This window comes from Vulpes lagopus, chromosome 4 (assembly GCF_018345385.1).
Source record: "Vulpes lagopus strain Blue_001 chromosome 4, ASM1834538v1, whole genome shotgun sequence".
In the NCBI taxonomy this organism is placed as follows: Eukaryota; Metazoa; Chordata; class Mammalia; order Carnivora; family Canidae; genus Vulpes; species Vulpes lagopus.
In genome coordinates this window covers 82,670,896-82,678,905 of record NC_054827.1, presented here as the reverse complement: position 1 = coordinate 82,678,905, position 8,010 = coordinate 82,670,896, and positions in this window count along the sequence as shown.

Here is an 8,010-nt window from a genome sequence, read left to right as displayed (position 1 = left end):
AGAGGTCAGTCATATTCCACAGAATGACTTTCACTGGACCTGCTGCAAAATGCACATTAAAACATCTCCCTGCTGACTGCCCCACTTATCTTCTCACCGTTAGGACAGAATTTTGTGTTATAGTCCTTTTTCCACATTATAAAAGCAGACACTTATTGACAGTTGTTTTAAAAGAATAAGGTATTGCCTTTTTTGCATGGGGATGAGAGATGAGAGTACTTTCATCAATGTCAAAATCAAAATGTACATTTCAGCAACATTAAAAATCTCAAGGTTACAGTGCTGGAAAAATTCTGTGACTCTCCCACCTTGGGCCACTCTGTCCTTCCCCTTTTCCTTTTGTCAGATGATGGATTTGAGAGGTGCTGTGAGAATGGAAGAGGAATATTATCTCTCCTTTGAGCTCAGAGTAAAATTTAAGCTACTGTTCTTCCCACTTCCAAAAAGTTCTCAAATAGTAAGAAATAGAGTGATCTCCCCTGAAGATACAGAAGTACAAGTTAGTCTTGATTTCTACAGAGAGAGAAGTGCTTTTTTGTGTGTGTTAAAATATTGTGTGGATTATAAATTGCTTTGTAATTTAAATAAACCTGTTGTTCAAATATACTAAGACTATTCAAATATATGTTATTTACAGTATATTTATTCATGACTTCTGGTATCTAGTATCCTATATAAATTCATATTATCAATATATTTATTTAAACTCTTTTTCATATGTAAATATGATGTATACATAGCAAACATTTCATTGCTACATTTGAAATTTTTCTGAAATTATTTGACAAGAAATGCAGCATTTTTTTTAATCCTGGCTTGGAGCATACTGTGGGCTGAAAGGTATACCCCCAAATTCATAGGTTGAAGCTCAAATTCACAATGTGACTATTTGGAGATACAGCCTTTAGGTATGAAGGTTAAATGAATAACGATCCATAATAATATTAAAATGAATAATGAATAATAATTATAAAGGTTAAGAAAATATGGGACTTCTCCCTCTCCCCTTCCCCCCTCCTTCTCCCCTTTCTTCTCCCTCTTCCCACCAAGAAAAGGCCTTGTGATAACAGCAAGGTGACAGCTGCCTGTAAGCCAGGAAGACAGCCTCACCAGAACTGAAATCAACCAGCACGTTGGTCTGAAACTTTTAGCCTCCAGAACTGGTTCTGTTGTTCATACCACCCAGCCTATGACATTTTGTTATGGCAGCCCAAGTTGACTAACATAGACTATAAGCAAAAAAGAATAATCTGGAAGGTTGTACAGACAAGATACTCTTTCTACTATCCTTAAATAAGGTGCAAAAACCTGGAAAAAGAAATGAGGTGTAGGGATACTTATATTTTGAGAATATTTTGTTAATATCATGTACTTTGTTGCTTACTTCTAACCAAGAACTGTACATATGAATCTAAGTTTTATGTTTGTTTGCTTTTCTTTTTAAAAAATTGTCTTTTTTAATAAAAACTTGTCTTTTAATTACTGGATTCAGCAATGCATATCTATATATATGTATTAATATGCAGTATATCTATATATGTTACATATACACACATATATGTATATATGTATACATATATATGCAACATATGCATATATATGTATTTTTTTTCTTAATCACCTAACCTTCCAGTTTAAAAGAAAATCAAGAACACAGGAAAAGATATTCATGTTCTACTATACTAACATAATGAATATTGTAAACATAAATATATTGATTGAAAAAGGTGATTTAAATTTTGAATAGAAGTTCTAATCATTTCTTTCATCATTTCATTGAACATAAAGTTCAATCATTTAATCAAATGATCTTCAAATAATCAAATGATTTTAGAACTGTGTAGAAAATACAAAATATAAGAATTGATAATAGTATTTCTTTCTCTTTTATTCTGAGACAAAGTATTGTCTCTTCATGACTGTTCACAGAATTTGTGAATGTTCACATACTTTTACTTTTAGAATTGAGTACTGTCAATCCAAGAAAACCTTGTACATAATGGTATTGTATAAGGGACAGGTGGGGCTAGGTGGGGAGAGAGAGGTCAGGGGCCTCAGAATCTGGCTCATAGAAATCTCCAAAATGTTGAAGTGTGAGGAAACCAGAGATAAGGGAACAAACCAGACCAACTTGCCCTATGTGTAGGTGGGGAGGCTATCTTTTTTTATGACAATCATCTGTGACCAACAGAGAATAACCAGACCCTAAAAAGAAGTAAGCCATTAAATGTGTTATTAGCAGTCCTTACTCAAACCAAGACATCAGAAGAATGGTAAGGCCCAAGCTCTCTGGTCAGTTCTAAATAAAAGACTCAGTGGGGGCCCACATTGGCAACCCGGTCAGGACCCCTCTCACTCCTGAGAGCTTTTTCTGTATCCTCACCAAATATAACTCTTATCACTTTACTCACTTTCCTTTGTCCGTGAGATTCATTCTTTGACTCCGGGAGCTAAGAACCTAGCTCCTCTGCTTCAGTATGTACAGCTTGAAAATTTAAAGTTGTTTGGAATTATGTCCTTTTGCTTTATATAGTTAATGTAGCCTGTGCAAGTGTATCACAGAGCAGAAATCTTCATTGGGTCACTAGGATGAGAGCAATGGGAACTAGATGTGTGTGGCATTTAAAATAAATACTTTCACCATAGAAGGCATTCACCAAACCAATAATAAATTTAGTAATTTTTAAGTTTTAGAAATAAGACACAATAATAAACATTTACATGAAAGAGCACTGGATTTATTATTTCACTGTTGAGAACAGTTTGCCCACTGAATCAAATTATGGGCTTTTACATTATTTCGGATTAAAAAAATTAAGAGCAATCAATTCATTATGCATGTTTCTTTGAAATTGCACGTTGCCATGTGCTGTGTATTTGAATTCTGGTCCTCAAACTTTTGTGCTGAATCACATCATAAATCATAACACCTCCTCTATTTTTATGAGTTTTATGGCAATAAATGATGTTATGAAGAATTTATGAGGGCAAAATCTCCACTAACTACATAGTTATTGCCTTTCCAAAGGAATAAATCCTAGTTACCTGAGACCAGAAATATAAAGTTCTCAACACCATAGAATTCATAACTGACAGGCACAGTTCGAAGATCTTAATCATGGGGGGCTGTTTTGTGAGATGTAAAATGTACAAATTGGCCAGAGAAGGAAAATTAATAGAGCTTCTCAAATTGTCAAGCCAAATGTCCTGAGTATGCACTACCCCACAAGTGGAGTTGGATCCTCTTTTTATTGAATAAACAGTGGTGTTTGGGTTCCTTACATAATCTCTCTTTTGTTTTGATATTTACATGTTCATGTGCTTAACTTGCAGTCAACAAGTTGTCATTAAGCTCTGTGAAAGTATGTTAAAATATCTGATGTTTACTTACAACCACATGCACAGACACATATATAAACACATTTACTGATTCATTTATTTATACTCCAGAGGCATATAAGGAGTAGAAGATGATGGAATTCCATGTTTCAAGTTTTATTGAAATCTTATGAATCTGCAGTATTTAAGAGGTTTTGCTAAAAAAACACTGAGATATATAGCTGCGCTATCTGAAAATGCACAATTTATTCAGCTGAATTAACACATGCAGAGGGTGACATAATTTTTAATGTATAATTGCTGAATGGATCAGTCTTAACAGTATTTGGGTACATGCTAAAAACTTACTAGAGTTTTATTCATGCCTCTCAACCTCTGAATTTCATAAATACTGATTCAATGCAGAGCACTGGCTTCATTTTTCAAAATATGAAATAATTATCTTAGACATAGAATTAAATTGAGAATATCTTGGGAATGCATTTTTTAAATATCATGAATCTTATTTTTAAATAGGGAATATATACACATGCAACGAAATGTATATCCTTTTCTACCCTGTCTCTGGCACTCAGTACACCTCTTTTTACTCTGTGTGCTTACAGACTTCAGTAGATAACCCCTGATATTCTACTATATAAAGACAATACATTTTTACTCAAATGATAGCACAGTATGTACACAAATGATAACATAATACACTTGCTTTCTGAATCATGCCTTTTTAATTTACACATTTACTTGCATTTTAGAGATTATTCTTAAGAAACATACAGAATTGGCACATTTTGAATGGCTACTGATATTATGTTTAATAAATGCACCATTATTATTAAATGTACTTCATATTTTAACTTTACCTTATAATGAAATGTTTGTAAATACGGACAATGCTGGAGTTTACATGCTTCTTTCATAATATACAAACCTTTCTAAATGTAGGTCACAGAGAATGCTGTATTCCTAACTTTGCTAGACATTGCCAAATTGTATCCAATAGTTTGACTCAATTTACCCGCATTCCTTGATTACATGGTGTCAATTTTTCCACACTCCCGGTACTATTATAAAGTTGTTTGAGTTTTGCTAATTCAAAGCTAAATTGCTTGGAGTCATGTCTTAGTTTTCTATATCCCTATAGCTCTGAATTACAGACCTATCTAGTGAATTTTAAACTGCCATTTTTAGGATGTAAGTAGGCGATCTCTATAATTTTCATGCCTAATTCTTACATATTATTCTAAAATTTAGCCCTCTTTCAAAACAGCGTAATTTTTTAACTTATTTTTGGCCAATGTTCATAAAAGGTTATTTTATATTTATATCCTTAAAACAAAATATAATATTAAAAGGTTATATGAGTGAACAGTCTTGATTTATAATCTAAATTTAATTGGTTGAACACCAACATCAGAATCAAGTGTGTAGATATTGGAAAAAGTGTTAACAGAGATGTTGAGCAATCTTGAATACTGCTAACGCTAATAGAAGCTAAATGGTGTTAGGGTCTGTTTAAAGACGTCTTTTCCATTGTCAGATTGTTCTGAGCATTTTATATAATGTGTTTCATATTTCATTTTTGTATTGCCCGATTTTACAACAAACCCTATCTCAACAAGATTTTTAAAAAAGTAATTTAAGGCAAATGAAGGACAGTGAATGAAATTAATATAGTAAAAGAGAAGATGTTATGCATACAAAGTGTTTATTTACAATCAGGAATATCAACTGTTTAGTGGTTGGTTAGGAAACAATGTGGTTTAAAGTGGTTTACAAGGTAAGGTGATGGTGGTTTGCAGCTTATATGCAGGTGTTTTATAATGTTTTATTATTTGGGAATTTTGAGTTTATATTACCCATTATAATAACACCAATTGGGAAGAACTTGTGATTTTTCAGGACCATATCATGTTTTTAAGTGAAGGTACCCTCCTATACAAGGGTACACAGTGTATAAGCGATTTCTGCTTTGAGAGCAAAACTCAGGGACAGAAGAGTTCCCTTTGTCCACACCATTGAAACAATTATCCTCACATACTCAGAACAAATCATGCTGGTCTTAGTAAATACAGTCTGAACACACTGTGGAAATATATTTTTATCAAATCCTCCAAAGTTTTCCGAATCTCTGTCAATAAATCAGCTATCAGTGTCCATGACGTGTGTTAATATCCTATCTAAGATCAATCTCTGACTTAATAACAAAATAGTTATGTGATTAGTGGAAAGTTTTCAACAGACGTAGTAAAAGTACATATTTTCTTTAATGAAACAGGATACAGACTTACCCAGAGAGTTCAGCAATGGAAGAGAATAGAGAAATTCAAGTCTTCAAAATGTTATAGTGTTGACACTATACTTATGAGGACAAATAATCTTACTTCACTATTCTCAGAGGACTTTCAATATTCCCATTCTTTATCCCCAACCATTCTTATAGCTCATGCATGTGTGTATCGTATATTTTTCTATCTATCTGGCAAATAACTGGTGTAAATCATCCTCAACACATTGCTGAGTATTTACTGTAACTAAATTCAGCTCGTGAAGAAATCTAATTTAAGGCCAATATTTATAATGGTCTTAAATGCATTGGCACAAGTACCTTTTGGCATGCTGGATAAAAAAATACCAAGCTAAACTGTGATTTTTTTTTATGTGATGAGATAATGTATTTGAAAATTAATAAATATTTTTGCTACTGATATATTTTTTAAAAGATTGTATTTATCTATTCATGAGAGACACAGAGAGGCAGAGACAGAGGCAGAGGGAGAAGCAGGCTCCCTGCAGGAAGCCTGATTCAAGACTCGATCCCAGGACCCCGGGATCATGACCAAAGCTGGAGGCAGATGCTCAACCACTGAGCCACCCAAGCACCCCCAAAGTATACTCTTTAAATTAAAATAAATAAATAAATAAAAGGAAATAACTATGTTCAATACAAATACAAATATTTGATTCAATGCCAAAATACATTCTCAGAACTTATTTCCCCTAGGAGTGAAAAGGGTTTTCTAGAGTAAGGAAGTGGGCAAGGAAAACATTAAATGGATCCCTGAGATAAAGACAGGTAGAAAGCTGTGTCCTATAGCTTCTCTCCAAATCCTGGCTTGGGGGATAGGGAGGGAGGTTAAATATTTCAGATAGTCTTCCAAGATCTGAAAGCAGAGAGGCCATGTCTTTTCTCAAATGAGTTTTTTTTGGGGGGAGGAATCAAAGTTCTTTGAATTGCCTAACATGAATTATTACACATGGAGAGGGCCATAAAAGACTGTGTTTAATTATAGAAAGAAAGAAAGAAGGAAAGAAAGAAAGAAAGAAAGAAAGAAAGAAAGAAAGAAAGAAAGAAAGAAAGAAAGAAAGAAAGAAAGAAAGAAAGAAAGAAAGAAAGAAAGAAAGAAAGAAAGAAAGAAGAAACTAACCAAAAGTCAGACTCTTAACTGTAGAGAACAAACAGATGGTTACCAGAAGGGAAGTAGATGCAGGGATGAAAGAAATAGATGATGGGGATTAAGAGTACACTTATCATGATGAGCACTGAGTAATGTATAGAATTATTGAATCACTATACAGTACACTCAAAATTAATTTAATACTGTTTGTTAAATAATCTGGAATTAAAATTAAAAGTTTAATTAAAAAATAAATCAAGGAAACCTATCTTCCATGTCTGAATTTGTGGATTTAAATCAGAAACTTGCACAGAGAAGATTTTATAACACATGAAAAAGCTGATTAACAACTAAATAAACATTTATAAATATAACAACTAAATAAATATTTATAAATATTTTATAAATATATAAGGTAATTTCCAAGTGGAAATATTCTTCATTTGAGTGTAGCGTGAACAAAATGGCTCTTGAAGAATTAGTCTTTTCTGCAACAACAATAATCGAGATTATTCCCACCAAAAGGACATCTTATAATAAATGTCCTTGTTTGGCCTATACATTGACTTATTTACCGTGGAGGACATAATGTAGGAAATTGACTATAATCTATGCTTTGGAGGTTATAAATTGGAAAGTTTTACTCCTTAAGTAATATGTTTATGTATGCATCTGAATAAACACCTGCTTATTAACATGATTTAACAAATTCTAATAGGGTGAAACGAGACAAAGAATCACCACATCTTATCACAGGCTTCTTAGAACATTTCATCTCATTTACTCTTTATAACTTTAAAGAGATGTTTTTAAAGGATCCTCAAAAGCAAAAATATACTGGCAGGGAATTCTAACAACTTCAATATGCCATGGGAATTGTTAATTTCTCTGTCACAATGTTGAAATAAAGTAAGATGTGCATATCCAACTAAGGTGTTTTAGAATTTTACTGTTTTTGAAATCTTCCAATGTCCACATAGAAAAATGTATTTGAAAAAAAAGGGCTAAGAATTAATATTGGAGTGCTATTTGGGCTTATACTAAACAACATTTGCATTAAAATATTGCCTAAAATAATAAATGACACTGATGATATTCATACACACCTTTATTTTTATTTTTATTCTGTCCTTAATTTGCTAGCTTCTCAAGAAGAAATGTATTTGAAGCTGTTGTCTGAAATCTAAATGATACTCCACATGGAGATAATTATGCAAGTATAAATATTGTGATAGTATAAATGGTATACAGTTGATGAAAATATATATAAATCTAT